This window comes from Pholcus phalangioides, unplaced genomic scaffold, assembly GCF_987345545.1.
Source record: "Pholcus phalangioides strain wild (caught in Gottingen) unplaced genomic scaffold, Ppha-v1.0 ptg000014l_1, whole genome shotgun sequence".
Taxonomy (NCBI): Eukaryota; Metazoa; Arthropoda; class Arachnida; order Araneae; family Pholcidae; genus Pholcus; species Pholcus phalangioides.
This window is the reverse complement of record NW_028301607.1, coordinates 16,965,644-16,985,771: the sequence shown is the minus strand read 5'-3', so window position 1 is coordinate 16,985,771 and position 20,128 is coordinate 16,965,644. Positions and strand designations below refer to the sequence as shown.

The 20,128-nt window shown below is 35.6% G+C and overlaps 1 protein-coding gene across 2 annotated transcripts in view; it reads right to left on the bottom strand.

The window, feature by feature from the left end:
• LOC149078218 (uncharacterized) overlaps positions 1-20,128 on the bottom strand; it is a 68,080-nt gene that overhangs the window by 29,505 nt on the left and 18,447 nt on the right. The gene's annotated exons all lie outside the window — the stretch shown is intronic.

Sequence of the window (20,128 nt, the reverse complement as noted above, 5' to 3'; positions counted from 1 at the left end):
TAGAAGTTTAAAATGAATAATTTCACAAAATCATAATTTTTGACAATTTATAAAGTATAGCGCCAAAATTCAAAACTTAATTTTTTACAAAGGTTTTTGCTGAATCAACTTTCTGAAAACTAAATTTGTTTTTCAATTTATGAATTTGTCCGAAATTTAACTACCAACTACTCCGGCTGACCTATACAATAAAAAGGGTACAAGATACTGGATACATTATGCACCTATTCGTCTGTCTTCTAAGAAATCGTCTCTTGACTACTCGCTGACTCATAATTATTTCTACTATTAAAAAACTCGTTATATTGTACGTGTGGAAGTGCAGTAGTTCACTACATTAGTCGAAGCTTGTTATAATGACCCTCGCCATTCTGCCGAAAATAAACGTTATATTGGATGATATTGGTATTTATATCGAAATGAAAACATTGGGGTAATCATTATATGGAACATTTTGGACTTATCGTACCGGTCGTTGTAATGGATGAGTAGCTATAACGTATGGTCGTTATGACGAGCGTCGACCGTAGGATGCACCTGAAAGCAAAAATGTTTCGTGCATTTCGATTTTTTTGGCCAAATCTTGATTCTTCATGCATCATCGATTTACTTTTTGAAACATGATTTTCTGCTAAAAATAGGGTGACTATATAACCCATGTTCTACGGAACAGATTTTTTTCATGTTATCCAATTTTTGGTGAAAATTCTCATTTTGTCAAATTTTTAAGCTAACTTTCAATATTTTTAAATCGTGATTGCTTTGTTTTAATGTGAATTACTTTATCGATAAAATGCCACGTTTTTTATAAATATGGGGGGGGGGGACACCTTTTGCAAACTTTTAATGCAAGATTTTAGAACATTATGAATTTCAAACAGATTAATCGAGTCACCTCACCGAAAATTTCTAATTGCAATTAGACCAGACCTAAAAAATAAACCTATTTCAAATTTTTTTTTATCCACTTTAAAGTCCTTATTTGGGCTTTTTACAGATCTACGAAGGCATTTATTCATATACTCATATCCCAAATGGGTTCAGCATACACCCATCCCCCCATTCCGAAGCCGAGATTATAGTAGTATATCAAAATTAGTTTTCCTTCTCTTCAGAAGGAAAACTAATTTTGAACTCCACCAAGAAAATCCTGCATACGCCTATAAAGGTCTAATAAAAATGAAACATTTCCTAATATTCATTTATGCTTATGTAACAATATTTCACATTTCAAAGCAAAATCACTCCCTCAGAGCTGCTCACTGTAGGTAAAAATATGTAGAAATGTTCATAGGATTGCTCCGGATTTTTGAATGAGATTGATAAAAATTTAAGAGAGACAGAAAGCAAGAGAAAGAAAAGGAAAATTATTCAGCCTTCAAGCTGTTGAATTTCCTGTGCTCTGGAGGGGGAAACAATCTAATATTAGTTCAAGCGAACGGCCATGACACACCCGAGAACGACTGTGTCGGCGAGGGGGAGGGGAATGGAAGCACACCAGCCGTAGAATGTAGAATATCATGAGGCAGAGACAAGAGCAAACATGACCTCGATGGCACCATATGATGACTAAGATTTGCGTTGCCTTTTTGCAAAGGAAGGACTGACCTTTCTCAGGGTGAAAAAAAAAGCATCTTTCTACGATCGGCGACCGGATAAAAACAGCCTATGCAGACCGTCCAATCAAAAATATTGTTGTCTTTCTTGCGGAACTTCCAAAAAATAAACAACGTAGAAGACAAAATAAAGGCTTTATGGGCCTATCGTGGCAACGTGCCCGGAGTTTACTGGCGAATAATCACGCTTTGTACCACAAGAAATATAAGGCACACTGCCGTCGACGATCGACGTATAAAGACGACATTCATCAGAAGAGTTGAGCGGATCGTTTGATTTTACGATGATTCAAGAAAATAGTGCAATCTAATCCTCAATAAAGATTTCAAATCAACATTCCCGGGAAAGAAAGAAAGCCTATTTTTACAGCTCTCCATAAACGATAGAGCAATAAGGACGAAGGGATAACACTTATCTTCAAAAATAATTTTGTCATATTGCGGTTTCGGGAAAGAGGTGCCAAAGTCTTCAAAGTTTCCGCTTTAGGAGCGGGGCTGTGCTACTGTGAACATTAGTCACCAACAGAACAGTTTCTGAAGAATTTTTTTAGAAATTATTTTTTACTTGGAGTATAAAGAAAATCACGTCAGTTACGTTTATACGCAAATAAAAAAAGTTTGCAATCAATGTCCATGCAAAATAAAGCTAAATAAAACAAAATTGTGCATGTCAATACAGTATGCCTAGCTAGCACAGGGGTGGCCAACTTTTTTCCCAATCTCAGTGACAATTTCCTAACCACAAATTTTGCGTGTGCTGCTTTTTTTTCATCATGCTTTGCCATTGTGGCAGATTCCTTGCTATGATATTATATAATTTTTTTAGAATGATTACTAGGTGAACTTAAGTTTCTTTCCATAATTTCAACTTTTTTTTAAATTTCACGCGTGTTAGCACCATGGCACGCCGCAGTCGTGTCACCCCCTGATGTAACCCGAATACAGTCTTAGGTAAAAAAAAAAACGAAAATGATTATTTTGAAGTGAGAAGAAATATATGGCATTCGAGGTAACGCAAACGGTGAACAATAGGGTCATTCATGATTATCAAAACAGATCCTTCAATCTTCTGTATTCTGTAATTGATTGCTCCAACGTTTCCATTACCTTCCGAAAGATGTTCCTTTTTCTACTTTTTCCATGAGGGTTTTCTATGAAATACGACTTGATATGTTTTTCTATTTCCACCGAAAGTAAAGAAATTGACGGGGGGGGGGGGGGTGTAAATAAACGTAACCTTTTGAAGGAAAAAAAATGGACACATGACGAGTCGTACCGTTACAAAATGCAGTTATATATAGCTTCCGGCATATTTTCGAAAGCTGTTTGCATTGGATAGTTTTTTCTGTCTACTTTCCTAATCATTCAAAAAAAAAAGGTATTGATACTGAGTGTGTTTCATTAATTTTTTTGAGGCCGACACAGTAGCACGTAATCTACCCAATTATTTCCGCCAGACTGAAAAAAAAGAAATTAGAAACTCTTTATCAGAATAAAAAGAAGTTGGTAATTTCACAAATGAAACTTACAGTTACAGTTACTAATTACAGTTTAACCTCATCAAGAAAAATTCGCCCAAGACGAATTTTCGCTTAATCAGAATTGAAAATTGGGGATATTAATTGGGATACATTTAAAATTCATTAATAAATAAAACTGACACACTGGAGTTTTATTTACAAAATGTTCTCACGATAACTGAATTCGACAAGAAAAATTTATGTAACTCAGAATTTGAGTATCCGCATCGAAATAAAAGTGAAAAAAGAAAAATGCAGATTGATTGTATAGCAAAAGTAATTATATCTGGACTCGCCCGGACGTATATATCATAAGTATATTAAATTGAATTTGGTGTTCTCAGTATCCTCGGGCCTACATAATTTAACATGAAATTGAACAAATGTGAATTGAGGAGCCAAATTACTGATGCCAACTTGGAATCATACTTTAAATTAAAATTAGAAACAGCAGTTGCGGCATTCCTCATCGCTCACACTTATCAAAATCGATAAGAGCAGTTTGTGATACTTTTGTTCACTTAATAAGATTATGTATTTTCTAATCATGTAATAAAATATTACAAAAAAAAATATTATTTTTTACAGTACTTTAAATTTTTCTTCCCTTCATTACAGAAGTTATTTTCTCGAATCATTTTTTGAACAGTTTAATTTTTCAGTTTCACCTCGAATCATTTTTGAAAACAATCATATCAACTGCTTTCACTCTTCCGTCTCAAAAGTTTAATAACCCCAGACTTGACCATACATGTAGAGAGACACGACTGATAATTTCTTTGAAACTGTTTTTCTATGTATCGCGTATTTTTCCATGGAAAAACAACAGTTCATTTCAAAATCCTACGTAGTCTATTCATTTTTTTTTTTCAAGTCTTTGCCTTAAAACCTGAATTATGTACGTCATCACAGGAAATATAAAACAAAATGGGGTAAAAGCATAAGACAACGGCAACTGGAGGCGAAAATCAGAACTAATATATTTATATGATAAATAAGTAGGGCAGTTTCCAGGCGGTTGACCGTATTAAGCAATCTTCAATCCTCACTGATAATGAATAATGTTTGGGTTTTGCGTGAGTATACAGATAAGAAGCGCCTACACAATAACTTCCTGAGCTGAGCTTCAACTGTTTCTCTTGTGGGATGCTCAAGGGAGTTGATGAACGGAACAGGATCCAGACAAAAAAAAATAAGGTGGGAAATACTGCATGAATGAAATAGGAGAAAGTAATTCCTCAACTATAATCTCACAATATCACCCGTTAAAAAACGCGAAGCTGCTATCACCCCGGCAGCTCTACCTGATAACACGTGGTACACTTACACCAGATGATAAATTCCATCCAATATAACTATCAATTTCCCGATCCGACTGCCACATATAGGCTGTACACAGTCGACACTGACTCAAAGGACTTGAACATACCAGTTAGTATAATCATAAATTCGTTAATGGGAAAGACGTTCATATGGGAAGACCTCTCATATTGATTGAGATCAGATGACTAGTTCAGAAAAACGTCAGTTCGTAAAATCGAGTAAAATAAAAAAATTTTTTTCGATCTCGGTAAATCAACTTTGAAAATACTGTGAATCGACCGAACTTCCATATAGAAAAAAAATAAGCATCGTACCACAAAAGAAACAAAATTAACAAGCGATTCAGCCATTTCTTTATAAAAAAAACTTATCAAAACTTTTTTCTTTCAGGAGGGGAGTGTAAAAAGTTGCAATTCAAAAACTGAAATGAACAGTCAAACTCTCTGAATGTTATGTCTGCGCAAAGGATTTCTAACAACATCTTTGGCTCGATAATTGATTGCATTACGAATTTCTCACGCTTTTCACAAGTGCTCAAACAAGAAGTTCGTTACTAAGGGGAATTCTTTTCGGAATCCTAAAAAGTTAATAATAAAATGTGTACTTAATTTTCTTTGCAAAATTTAAGTTACAAACAAAAAAATTATGTTGTTCGGTGGCAGAGGCGTGACCAAGGAAGTGCTTAGGTGGACCATGCCCCAGTTCTATCCCCCAAGCCGACCAAAAACTTAAATATCAAAAGAAAATACCAAAATGAAAAACACATAAAAAACTTAAATGCTATAATAACCAATTTTTGTTTATTAAAATGCTTTTTGACGGGTGGTAACTCAAAATTTAACAGGAAGAAAATTTTTGTGCCCCAAAAATTCCAATCCTGCGTACACCCCCTGTTCGGTGGGGTAGACCAGTGGTGCGCAAACCATGGGTCGAGTCAATGGACTGGGGGGGGGGGGGGGTCGCGAGAGATTCTCCAAAATAAAAAAATCCAAATAAGAAATTTTTTTATTTAAAAACTAGCTGACCCGTCGCGAGTTGCTGCGATCTCAGAAGAAAGGAAATTCAAGGAAACTCGTTATGATAACATTCAATTTACATTACGTCATTTTTATCGAAACTTATTCATTTTCATATGGAAAACATTTCAAAGCGTCGTTTTAATTCTATTTATTTATTAGACTGCTTGTGGATACATGATATATTTTGCTTTTCCGTCTGGTGGGTACACAAATAAATCAGAAGGTTTTCCGACACGTGAGCTGGCTACATACAGTTGTCCATGTGAGAAGCACGGATTCTCCAAATCTAGCCCCCACACACTTGAAGCGATTGTCCTTGTGCTTTGTTGATGGTCATTGTAAAAGCGAGTCACACCGGAAACTGTAAACGTTTGAATTCAAATGGCATATCTGTTGGGATCATTGGAATACGTGGCAACACACACAATACATCATCCCCCTTGAATTTCCCTTTCAAAATTGTAGCTTCGATGACATTGTTCATCATCTTTTTCACCGAAAGTACTCTTTGTACCGTTGCAAAGTCGTGGTGGATTGACATTTCGGAGAAGAATGATAGGCCCACCAATTTTCAATGTTAAAATGTGCGGTGGCATACCTGGCAAATCGAGGGAATTCAAGAATTCCGTTGGGTAATTGACAACTTCGTCTTGATTAATCACAGTATTGATGGACTTATACGTCGTCGCTTCGCCTGGTTTTCCTTTTTGAATGCTGAAATTGATGGCATTGACATCGTTGTTCGTAGCTGCTAATATAGCACGTGCACTGAGCCACTGATAGTTTTTGTAATTCCGCGCGATATTTGGGAAAACCTTTTGAATCAATTCGTCTTTGGTTGATGTCGTCTTGCAAAAGTTTGTTGGCAATGTGATACATTGTGTAGATCTGTCGATTGCCATCTTCCCATTCGCAATATCCAGCAATTGTTTTGCGAAACGTTCGGCGGATGCATCATTTTGTAGTTGAACACGCATATTGGTTTTCAAAGTCAATTTCTTTACATGTCGCCATAGAACTGATTATTTGAGACATGCATTAAGTTCATCAGAGGTTGTTGAACGTGGTATGACTTGAGAGTTTGTCGAAAATCACCAGACAATAAAATGAGTGCTCCACCGAAGGGCTGTCCATTTCCCCTCAAATCTTGCAGTGTACGATCAAGCGCTTCCAATGCTTTTTTGTGAGCCATTGTGCATTCGTCCCATATGATAAGTTCACATGTTTGGAGAACTTTGCCCATTACAGAATTTTTGGTGATATTGCATGTTGGCGTCTCAGTGGTTTGCAAATTCAACGGCAACTTCAGTGCTGAATGCGCTGTTCGACCACCATACAAAAGTGTTGCCACAATTCCAGATGATGCAATTGCCAGTGCAATTTTAAAATAAAACATATAAATCGCCGTTGTCTAGCACCCGCTACACAACTATGCCAGAAACCTTCGACCCACGCGCCACCTAGGATAGATGTACTATGCCAGAAACCTTCGCGGGTGTGTACTCAACAACTTCCCGAAGTTTCATGGCGATCGGATGAATGGTGTAGTAATGCATAAAGGACAAACAGATAGACATTCATTCGTTTTTATATATATAGATATGTCGAAACTAAAGAATTCCTTTGTTCAGCTGAGCCAATTACCATGTATCATACAATGTAATTTTATCAAATTCTACTTGTACAATAATCAATATATCGGCTCCGTTATGCCAGAATCATGAATGTGCAATACCCTAACAAAAAAAGAACGTGGGAAATGATGTTTGAATGTTTACTCTACCCATGTTACTCTATGGAAGTTATTTTTCTAAAATTTTTTGTAACGTGTGTTTCAATAGGGATACACATTTAGCATTTCAGGCACAACTTAGATAGAAAAACAAAGCATCCAAACAGGTGATAAAAAAAAGAGGAAAATTTGTACATTCGTGCTTCTGGCGCATGTGACGGACGATATCAAGTCAGTACTTTTACAGGGTAACTTAGAGAGAATCGCCTGATTTCAAAATTGTATATTTCTTAAAAATTAATAACACAGAATGCAATATGATAAGTAATACGTTAATGGTCAATTTCAAATGTAGAATCATTTTGGAATCGGATGATTCTTTTGGAATCACCCTGTACACGAACATCATGGACCCCATACACTTCACTACACTTCCATCTTGCATAAGGGACGCTAAGTACATCAAAAAACAAAGTAAATATTTATGATATTTAAAAAAAATTGCGTATCTTTGGAAGTTCATATTGCCTAGTTAAAATCGAAGCAAGAGTTCCAAAAAATACTTTCGGTACAGCATATTTACTTGCGAAAAACGGGACATATGGTCAGCCTATGTAGGTGTCTCATAAAATTTTATTGTCAAGAGGGGGGTCACGCATCAAAAAGTCTGCGCACCACTGAATAAACGATTGATAAATGATCCACGAGCTGAATTTGAAACTATGCAGAAGCAAGAAGACGTAAGATGAGTCTATATAGCCGTAAATAACTTGGGAATTAACCTGCTAAAATAAAGATCCTACTCCTTCTCGTGGAAAATTACACAAACTTATTAAATGAAGAAATCATTGAGAAATTTTGCCAAAGATTTAGGAATTCATAAAGCGTACGAAAATGTTCAAGTTGTTTTCGTGTTCTGCGGTAACGTTTGAATGATTTCAAAAACGATGAGTGACAAATATTTTAGTTTCACGCACATTAATGCCCCTTCTCTCATTCGAAATCTACATGCTGTATATAAAATTTATGTTATGTCTGTCTGTATGTGTATGTTCTGTATGCAAATCTACAATTTTTGACCGATCGTTGCGAAATTTTGCTTATATACCAAACAGGATCCGACTTGAACGATAGGTTATTTCAAAAGTTCGTCGGAGCTGGGCGATGCCCGAAATAAGTGAAAAACTGTCGGGCAACAACGGTTCTTAGGCCTCAACAATGTCTTTTGGAATGTTTACTTTAATTGCACACACACACCGCGGTTTCCAAAAAATCCATTTCAGGCACATTAGGTATTATCCTTTTACAATGATTTGTCACTTCTCTTATGCTCCCAGTATGTGGAGGAAACCGCGGCAGCGCCGAGAATTACAGCTAGTTAATAAACAGCTAAATGGCATAGTGATGATTGATCGAGAGTATTCATGGAAATTCCATCCGTTTGATCACGACGAGGACAAGAAAGAATATTTCGGAGATAAATTGCGAAACTAAAAATATAGAATTTAAAAAAAATTTAAAACGTCATCATGACCGCTTTCCTTTTTGGCATAAATCCAAGGCAGTAAGAGAGGAAGAGACAAACGCTGATGCCAGTCCAAAATTACTATGGTTGTTTACTTGGTTGCAAATGGTTCTGAAACTTTTTAGAGCCCCTTCGTCACCGGTGGGGTTATCATTCGCTAGCGAAAAAAAATCACCTGATGGGTGCAGGAAAAATTAAAAACGAATATTTTTTGCTAAGCAAGACGCTCATTTACTTTCTGCGTTAAGTATGGTGGTGGTTTTATTTGTTGAACAGTTGGAGCTATGACGTTGACCTGAAATCTCGAAGGAAAAAATCATATAAACTACAATATCAAATTAAAAAGACCTGTCTAACACGAAAAGTTCTAGCCCATCAATGTACGTGGGCTTCATTTGAGAGCATGAATTTTCCCTTACACTTATCATTCGTGATTAATTAAGCGTTATTTGAATGTACAGTTATCCTCATCTACCGTTGTACAGTTATATGTACAGTTATCCTCAGATGCCAAATCGGTTCCCGTAACTATTTTAAACGTCAGGTATTTCAATAGAGCTGGCACTTCAATATTTTTGAATAAATGAATATAAAATTTGTGAATGAGACGATTTACTACGTAAATGATACTGTCAAATCATCGCACCTTATTTATGTGGTAATTCTGCTATAAGATTCTATTTTATATAGTTCCTGATTTTCTTTTATTTTGCGAAACAGATTTAACGACACAAGAACGTAAATTTGCGTATTAGAAACTCTTCCACTGGGAGAAAAATCTTTCAGCTGTATCACCGTCATGACTGAGCACAAGTAAATCATTTGATCACTGACTCTTGAAGATGCCGTCACTCGAAAGGGCGAAAAGTTGAATTACTGCGCAATTGTACACTGAATCATTCACGATGGCCAAACACCCTAAAATCCGTCCACCATAAGACCAACGATAGTGACGAAAGCCAGATGTCTGATATGTAAACCTTATGAAAAATGTCGCAAAGTAAAACACTTAATTTACACTGTTATTTAACCAAAGAAGGAACCAATGAGTCAAAGCAAATGATAAGGAAAAAGCCACAAATTCCCAACACGTTTCGATTCATTGTGGCAGGGCTTGATAAATCAAAAAAATATTTAGGAACCAGTCAAATTTCTCAGGAGCCGAGCATGATGTTTTGCTCAAAAAAAACGGTCGTAATAATGGGTTTTTTTGTTGTTGTTTTTTTTTTTTTTACTTTTCCAAGCGATAATGACTCCTTCGCATGTTGAAAAAAAGACACACTGCACTGAAACAGGGCATTTTTTGTCATCCTCAGATTCTAATCGAGCAATTACAAATGCAAAAAATTTTAAGCACCAATCCCAATGTTCTAGTCACCATGGAGACCTGGTGCCTCGGATTTGTCAACCCTTGCATTATGGGTGCCATCTTAAGAGGATAAATATAACTGGTGCTATGTTTGATCATTTTTCTAAAGAAAAAAATATAATTCAAATACTTAACCTTCCAAATTTTTTTCGAGTTTGTTCTGATCATGACTAGATCATTTATTTTTAAGTTTTTTTGTTTTTTTTTTTATCATGACACGCAAATTGGATTTAGTTACAACCGGAGAGTAGAGTGCAAATCAAAATATGATTTTCTGTCATACAGCTTCCATTTGGAAAAATCTAGTTTTTCAAAATTATCACCTGTACTTACGTACAAGTGTTTTTTAAATAAGCACAAACTCGAGAACATCTAGGGGTCCAGCATAGAGGGTACCAATGGTGCAATGCCATTGTCGCTCGCGAGAGAAGTATAGATAGGGTGGCCATACGTCCCGTATTTCCCGGGACAGTCCCGGTATTTTATGTTTTTTTTGGCCGTCCCGACTTTTTGGCAAAAGTGTCCCGGTTTTTCCCGTATTTCACACGAAGCCAACTTGAATTTTTATTCTTTATTGAAGTCAAAGATTGACATTATTTTTCAACTCATAAATTATTTTACGATAATTACAACTATATATGAGAATATTAATCTCCCACATTTGCCTTGAACGTTTGTCTTTCGTGGAATACATTGTAATCCACTGCAATTTGCATCATTTCCCGCCATTGTGATTTTTCCGTAATTTCAACAATATTTGGCAACTTTGTTTGGTTTTGGCGATAATTGGCGATGTCCCGTATTTTCCCGTATTTGAAAACGCAATGTCCCGTATTTCTCTCGAGGAAATATGGTCAGCCTAAGTATAGATAAAAGATTTTCAGATTTCCTGTAATTTTCTATCAAATTCTGCTTTGTTTTGAAACGTATCCATGGATCCCTTAACAATGTTTTGCGGAGATTCGGTGGTCTGTGGACGACCTTCTGAAAATCTCACCCATCTAAAAATATCTAAATTTTTTTCTCATTGACATTCGTTTGCCTTATCATTAACTTGATGAAAACAGGCGAATGTCAGAGCCTGGTGAAATACGCATACTAACCAAATTTCATTTCTACTCAAAATGACATAACTGACATAACTTCATAGAAAGATCCTCTCTCTCTCTCTCTCCATACACTTTCAAGGATTAGGACCCCCATATACGTAGCTTAGCTTTTCTTAGCTCAAAGATCTGTCTTTTATAAGAGATCAGTTATATAGATAAGAGTTTAAAAGATTTAAGAGTTTAGGAGTTTTAGATAGAGTATAAAAAGTTTTGAATAAAAATAAAATATAGATAAGTTTTCCAAAATCGAATACTCTTGATTACAATACAACCTTTGGTAAAAAAAATTTTTTTTTTTCATCTCGCCAAAGATGTAAATACGATTGTTCTGTTTGCAATAAAAAGTGATGGCAACACGATTCGATTAGATTTGTATTTAATACTATAAAGTGAGATGAGGGAAAGAAATATAATATTCACCGCCTTTTTTTTTCTTAACGAGCACGGGGAGGAGAAGTTGCCATGAAGGTTAAAAGGACGGTTCAACTGAACTGAAGGGAAGGGAAAAAACCAAAACAAAAATAGTACGTGTGTGTGTGTGTGTGTGCGTACCACCTACACGCTAAACCTCACCTGCTGACGACAGAGTTGCTGAGGCGCCGAGACAAAGGCAGGACAACCAATCCGTGTAATCCAGAATAATAATGGATAGGCTATCATCGTACAAAAAAAAAATACTGCAAGCCCACCATATATATATAAGTTGAATTAATGGAAATTCATAGGAAAACTAGTTAAATGAAAATCTCTGGAACTATGATGGCGAAGCTCACATTCATGACCATCAAATCGGGGAAGTCCAACAATCTTGATACCTGTTTAGATCAAATACGAATACAAATTTTGTCATTTCATTTAGCACCATATTTATTTTGCCCTTCTATGATGTAATATCACATTGTTAAATGTATGCATGTGTTGTAATTTGTCTCAAGACATACGTTATTTATTTTCATGATTTCATTCACTTGGGGAAATCTAATATCCCAGTAATCTTCACAGTTCTGCCCCTTGGAGAAAACTGCTATTTCGATGGGCTTGTGATAAATTTTAATTACAGTAAATCGGGGTTTAGCAAATCCATAAAAAATTTAGGAACCAGCCAAACTACTTTGGAGCTGAGCATATTTTCTGTGCGAAAAACGGTACAAAATAATGCTGTCTTCGACATTCTCGGAACATATATATATACATATATAGTATGATCCCTTTCCCCCTCATTTCATTTTGGCTGACATGAGTTTTACAAATTTTGTGTTGTTCTTAGGCCGGTATTACACTATACAAGTTTTATAAAAGTGCTTGTATAAAACTTGAAAAATACAACGAATAAGCTGATGGGTTACATTCAAGCTTATCCAACCGATCAGTTTATTGGTTGTATTTTTCAAGTTTTATCAAAGCACTTTTACAAAACTTTTACAGTGTAATACCGGCCTTAGACTATAATTTAATAATCAAACAGAAAATTTTAAGTCGACAATTTTTTTAGTAGCCTTGGAGATCTGGCATCTTGGATTATTTGACACACCTTGTAGTAAATGATCAGTAAAGACGCACAAATAATTAATTGAAAATAACTAATTATACATCACTTGAACCTGATAATTAAATACAATACATTATCTTTCATTTTGTCGAACCCCGATCATTTATGAACAGGATAATTCAGACACACACCGGGGATCTACAATTAAAAAATTATGTTTTATTGCGGTTTTCCAATTTTAAGGAGCGAATGCGAGCTGGTCTTGCATCTGAAAAGTTTCTCCACAGAGAACAGACAGACCTTCAACGCAATACTTACATAACATGAAAATTCAAGCATTTACCATCTTCATGTCGAAATATGAAGGGCAGATGGCAGCACCACCAGAGTAAAACACGAAACAGGCATAAATCTGACAACATAAGTGCGTAAGGACACACACACGTTCTTGCATGTAGCAATTTGTTAGATCACTGATCTTTTTGTGGCACCAGCGTCATTTTCTGCACACGAGGATAATTAGCCCGGAACCTACTTTATTGTAGAATCCGAACGGCCGCGTTCGACACATTTACACCTTTTTATAGAGAGATTGGTACGCTAATCCCTCGGTGTTGGACTTCCTGCAGTAGCAATCTTTTTCTGTGGTCAAATTTTCGTCGTGTCTGTTGTACTTCCACGTCAGGGAAGTCTCTGACAAGGACGAATCGGGAATGGAACCTGCAACAATTCGTTAGAAATTCGTCACAGAGGAATGCTTACGAGGTGCATGTACGGTTAAGTAATAATAGTAATTGAAAAATTCGAATTCAGGACTTTTCATTTTACACTAACTACTAGGGATTGTTTTTGCCACACCGAACAATTTTTTTGTTACTTATATATAGTTAGCCTTCCACCTTAGAAACGAATTTCCGTCGGAAGTAGGGGAAAAACAAAGAAGAATTTTGTTATTTTCCAAGCGCACACATACGACCGTATTCACCGACACAATTTAAACTAAAATCGCAGGTTAAAGGATTAGCGATCGACACGGATTGGTTAAAATCCTCAAGTCAACCAATCCGTTTCGATCTTCGATAGAGTGGTAACTATCGACCGCACAATAATTACGTGATTCCTTGCGAAAAACTAATACGGAAAAGTGTTTTCAGATTTTTGATTCGACCAATAATTATGGAGTTATAACGGTTTAAAAACTAATTACGTCACTTCATAATCTTGCGACATTCACCGAACGTACACCACACGTGTAACATGGCGGTTTTGAAGGTATTAATATTCTATTAACTCTGAGAAAAATTTCGAGAAAACGAAAATCACCTTTTTCTCCTCTCTTGTGTGTATGTGTGTGTTTTTGCAGAAATGTTTACTCGCCATGTAACTGTAGTGAACTGAACCTCAGATTTAGAAATTAATTGAAGTATTTTTTTAAAAACTGTTGAATTCAGATTTTTGAAAATTATACATTTTTTTCAAACTTTGAAAATTCATAAAATTCTAACGAATGTTCAGATATCAAAGTTCGAGATTCATTTCACTAAGGCCAGGATTACAGTATACAAGTTTGATAAAATCCCTTTTATAAAACTTCAAAAATCCAGCCAATAAAGCTCATAGGTTACATTCGAGCAAATGAAACCCATAATCTTGCTGGATGAATTTTTTAAATTTTATAAAAGCACTTTTACAGTGTCCCGTATAATAATAATCCCGGCCTAACACGTCGAATAAACATTTTTACAAAATTTCGAATTCAGAACTAGTTTATCTTCCGGATGAGCTCAAAAACCACAATTTGAGAAAATCACGTTCAGTGTTTTTTCGTGTTCACGTTTTTTTTACACTATAATTCCTTTTCTATTTTATTTTGAAAAAGCAAATTTGCCCAACTGACAAGAAATTTTTCGCATTTGATATTCAATTTAATGAAATATTTTTTAAAGTTATGTTTTTGAAAAATCCACTTCAGGGGTCGTGACAACCCTTAAATTAATAAAGTATCACAATTTTTAAGTGAGATTTTTTTTTTTTTACCAGTTCCAATTTCGAAAGATTTACATGTTGCATCACACAGCTTTTGATTGTAATTCTGAAACACAATTAACTTGATTAATACAATAAGCTTGTTGAATGAAATCGATCACAGTTACAAATTGTCATGATTAAGTCTACAAATTCAGTTTAAAATTTTTACGGCATCTCAATCTCATTTATGTTATTAGTGTGTGTATGAAACAATATTCACAAAACCATATTCAGAAGAAACAATAAAAGAGATGGCTTCATTTTGAAAATTGAGAGCCAGCGGGGGTGGATGGGGGGTGTACATTTTTTTTTTGGGGGGGGGGGAAATTAAGGAACGAAACATAAGAACATTTCGAAGGGGCGAAAAAATTAGTAGTGCCTAGAAGTGGCGAGAGCTTGAAATCCGTCTAAGCTGCGGTTATAAAGAGTAGTAGAGCGAAGAGATAAGCCGGGCGAGAACTGCGACCAGGAAGAAAAAAATGCATCAGGATGGAGGAACAGACGTCCGCTCATAGTAAATGGGAGGATAAAGAAAATAGCTGGAGGGGTTCTGAAATGTAAGGGTGTGATGATGATGCTTCCGCAGAAGAGGTGGGGAAGGGGGAGGAAACGGACCAATCAGAAGATAGCGAAAATCACCACCTCGAAGTGAAAACAAATTGGATTATTCAATTTGCGTACCTCGTTGAGTGGCCTCTTTCTCTTCTTTGTCTCGCTGCTCGAGTATGTGAAGTGTAAAACAACAATACGATTGTTTTCGTCGCTAGCCGCTATTATGCCCTCCCGTACCTCTTGGTCGCCTCACTATGTGTTCGACCTAAGAGGGGCCAAGGGAAGCAACCGCCTTATAAATACATAGCTGAATGAAACTTCATCTTTCTTGTACAAGTGCAAAGTAAATTTATTAACATTTCAGCGCGATAAAAATCAATTGCAGTCACAAGGAAATTGAAAATCTTCATTGAAACATATAGAATTCGGTATGAAAATGTGCCTCGATGAATAATCAATAGAAAAATCCAAAACCACTAATTATTTTGAATGTCAATTCACAAAATAATTAGTTTGATTAAAAGTTTCCGATTGAATCGTTATTATTTTATTGTTTCCACCAGCCACCTTCGTCAAGCTACCATTTTTACATCCTTCATTGAAGCTTTTTGAGCGTAACAACGCGTTTCGATGGATTTTTAAAATTGCTCAAAAAATATTTCCCTTTATTGACCATCATGTGATCTAATTGAAACGACAGCATAAAAAAAGGATCACGTAGTAAATCACCATATACCATGAACCTCCCTCCAACGTTTTCACTTAACAGTGAAAAAGAGCAAGTTAGTACATTTTGACAAAATTTATTTGGTTACAAAAATTGCAAATAGATTTTAATTTGGCTAACACTTTACAAATCTGTGAATAATTTGCTAATATAGTGGACGAAGCTTACGTATTAACAAGGTTATAATATCACACTACATGGAGAGAAAAAGCGCCAATCACGAAACAAACGGAACTTGGCTTCTAATGAGATTGAATATTTCAGTTCATTTTTAAGTGGTAACCCGCTGGTGGCGGAGAAATTTACTTTCTTTCGTGTTTGGAGCGTAACTAACCGTTAGAAAAATGAAGTCACAAATGTTCAAAACGTTATAACTCCTTTAATATTCATCCTATCCTTAAATTTTCACATTTTTCCATAATAGTTTTCACAAGGAATCACGTGTGTAATTATTGGGTGGTCGATAGTTACCCCACCCAGTATAACATATTTTTATGTTTTCATGATTCATGCATGAATAACAATATAATAAAATCTAAATATCTGAGTGTATAAAAAACACGGAATCAAATTTTGAACACGCACACTCCAGGTAAGAAATCAACCAATCGCTAAAACGATATGTCATTTACATACTCAGTCAAATGTTGAATACAAACACAGAACAAAAGAAAATGACGGATTTCCATGGCTTTGTCAATTTTCTTTTGCAACAAATACATATTTCCACCGAGAGTAATACAATAAATATTTTCCTCCATTCCATTTGGTTAAAAGAAAAATGAAAAGATTTTGATGCAGAGGAAAGAATGAACAAGATTATCTCATAAAAGTTCATTGGCACATGCAAAAATAGTTGCCATAGCAGTAGAACGTAATGCAACAAACTGGATGGGTAGGCAACTTATAATAGGGGGTGGTATCTTTCTTCCTTTTTAATAAATTGTTATCTGTAGACCTTAGATAGTTTATTTTATCATGAACGCATTATTTTGAGAATTAACCCATACTCTCGGTAGTGAAAATAATTATTAATAAGGAGACGGGGGATGAATCGGACATCTGCAACCAAAATTATCCATGTATAAAGAATCTAGAAAAAATTCATTTTTTTCTACCCATAATTTATCATTTTCCCTTTCTTTCGATTTAGCAAAATCTTGATCGCGTTTGTCAAAAAAAAACAATTAAATTAGAAGTTATTTTTACGGATATATATATATATATATCATATACTTCATACTTCACAGGAAAAAAATCCTTTAAAATGAAGAATAAAATGCATATTCATGCGCATGTCGACATCAATCTGCACACACTGGACTTGTTACTATTAACACCTGAGGATAATTCTGCCAAAATCATTATGGTATTGTTACACTTTTAAGGAAACGCCTCAGAGTAATGAAATAAATATATCAGCATGATGGTATCCGGAATCTGGAGCGATGACCGTGCTAGAGTTAATTCAATAAGCGATGAACTGTCACCACTGATTTACGACTGATTATTAATGGATAATTGCGTACTTTTCACACACGCGTGGTGATGAGAAAATTCGACCAACACAAGAGTTGGGCGCTAAATTTGCGGCAGGCGGGCCCCCAAGGAACAGCGCCACACACGAACATCATTAAAAGGTCGTGTTAAATGAATAAATCATGAGGGGAAAAAAAGCACGCCGCTAATGTGACGGAACTGGTGACAGTAAATAAGAGAAAAAACTAAACAAGACTCGCAAAATTATGTCCCAATACACGATCACGGTCAATGTGAATAAAGTATAATGAGAGCATAAAAGTATATTACCATTTTCATAAGAGGTTATGGGCGATCATATAACGGGCGGATCTCATACTTTCATATATTTTTCATTTAGTTCTGATCATTTTAACACAAAATCTGTCAAACCTTAATTTGATGAAAACAATGGTGAGTGTCTACGATGAACTAAAAACAGGTAGAGGCACTTATTTAAAATACAGTACGTATTTTTTTTTTAAAGAGGACATTGAAAACCTGAATGCTTTCTTACCACGCAATTTAATTTAAAACATCAACATAAACTAAACCATACGCATTTCGTTTCGTGTTGATTAGTAAGTTACGTGAAAAAAGTGGCAAACAGCCAGACAGCGTAGTAAAATTACATGGAAAATACTCAACTCGCCAACTGCCCACTCGCTAGAGTTGCAGCAAGGCGAAAAGAAAAATGGAACTTCATTTATCGCACATATTCCCACGCTCCGACGAGCGTCTGTGTATTCATTCTTTTAATGTTAGGGTAGGTAGTAATAATGCGTTTTTTCTCACCACGCTCTCATACCTCGTTCTAAGTTCAAACAATTATCGGGTAATTAGGAACTTGCTCCATTACCTGATACACGAAAAAACGAAAATTGTTTTATCTCACAGAAGAAAAAAAAACTGAATTATATAATATATTTTTACTACATTTTTCCCTAATCCTAGAAATCAAATCCTGAGCACGCAAAACGTGTGAACAGAGACTGCCATTTGATCGTATTTGTTACGGCGCATACAAAATACGGGGCTGAAAGTTGAAAATAGGTTCCGAATGGATGTGCTTCAGTGCCACTCACATATTCACTGTGGTCCATCGTTATCGGGCCAATTCACTACGAAGATTTTATCTTCGAAGAGGTAGCTCATGTTACTTACCAGACCAGGATTCGATCCGAAGTTTGGTGTCTTAACCCCCACCCCCTTACCGATTGGCGGACGGTTCTTTAATAGATCGCTAACTACAATATCCAGCGCTGCCCGGATTTTCTTCGATTGCTATGAGAACTGAATAAGTGACAAACCATTATAAATAAAATAAACTATTATACATAATACATTAAAGTGATAAACCATTGTAAAGGCGTATGCACGTCTGAAACGCATTGCTAGTAAACCACGGTAACCAAAATAATTATTCCGAAAGCGATTGTTGAGGTCCAGGAACCATTTTTGATCTGAATAATCAGGATTATTCAGAATATGTATTCTAAAGCTACAGTGCAAGAAAGAACAAATTTTTGGCCTAACTAATAAAATACAGTAACCCGTGAAATTCTTTCTCCTAACTTATTCAGTCTATACTTGAATGACTTAATCGAGTCCTTGAATAAATCCGATACCCAATCCCTATGGATCGGACAAGAAACAGCAGTCCACTGTCTCTTTAATGCAGATGATACTGTCATTGCATCCGAAAGTGTGATAGACCTACACAAGAAAATTAAAATCCTTGAACAATTTTCCTCAAAATATAGGTTAGAAGTAAATATTAATAAAACGAAGGTTATGGTGTTTCGAAGGGGTGGAAAGCTTAAAAAATGGAACTTCCGGGGAACATCCAAGTGGTGTCATCCTATCCGTATATGGTAATACCATTTCCCCCTTTGGGAAATTTACATTGGCCAAACAAAAATTGATCTCAAAGGCTAAAAATACTATTTCTGCGATTTGGCCACTTCTTACTCAAACTAAATGTACACATCAATTAATGTAGCTCTTAAGTTATTTTCATCTCTTGTGACTTCTGCTCTTTCATATGGCACTCCGATTTGGATTACTGAATACATAATTACTGTATATAAACGACTGACGTAATTTTAAATATTTTCGGAAGAAAACTATTAAACCTCCCGAGGGAAACATCGGGGTCAATTCAAAGATCAGAGCTTGGTTTACCAAGAATGTCAGTCTTTTTTGAAAAAATTTTACTGTGTTTCCTAATAAGAATTTTGAAAATGCCATCACGCAGACTACCGAAAACATGTCCAGTAGATCTGTTTAAACGGGCGAAAATATCCAACAATAACAAACGCAATTGGGCAATCAATCTGGAATATTTTTGATGAATGAGGAATGAATTTTATAAAAGAGATTCAGGACTCCTCTATACTTAACAAATGTATCCCACAAATAATTCAGATCTCTTGCGACCAAAGTATACAACATGATTATTCACACATTTTGAACCAAACTAGTTTTCCCCAATATAAAATCCTTAAACAGGATTTCGGTGTTGATAAATATTTATTGTCCAATAAAAATTTAAAATATAAGAGAATTTATGCTCAGTTACGGATAGGACTGGACGGGATC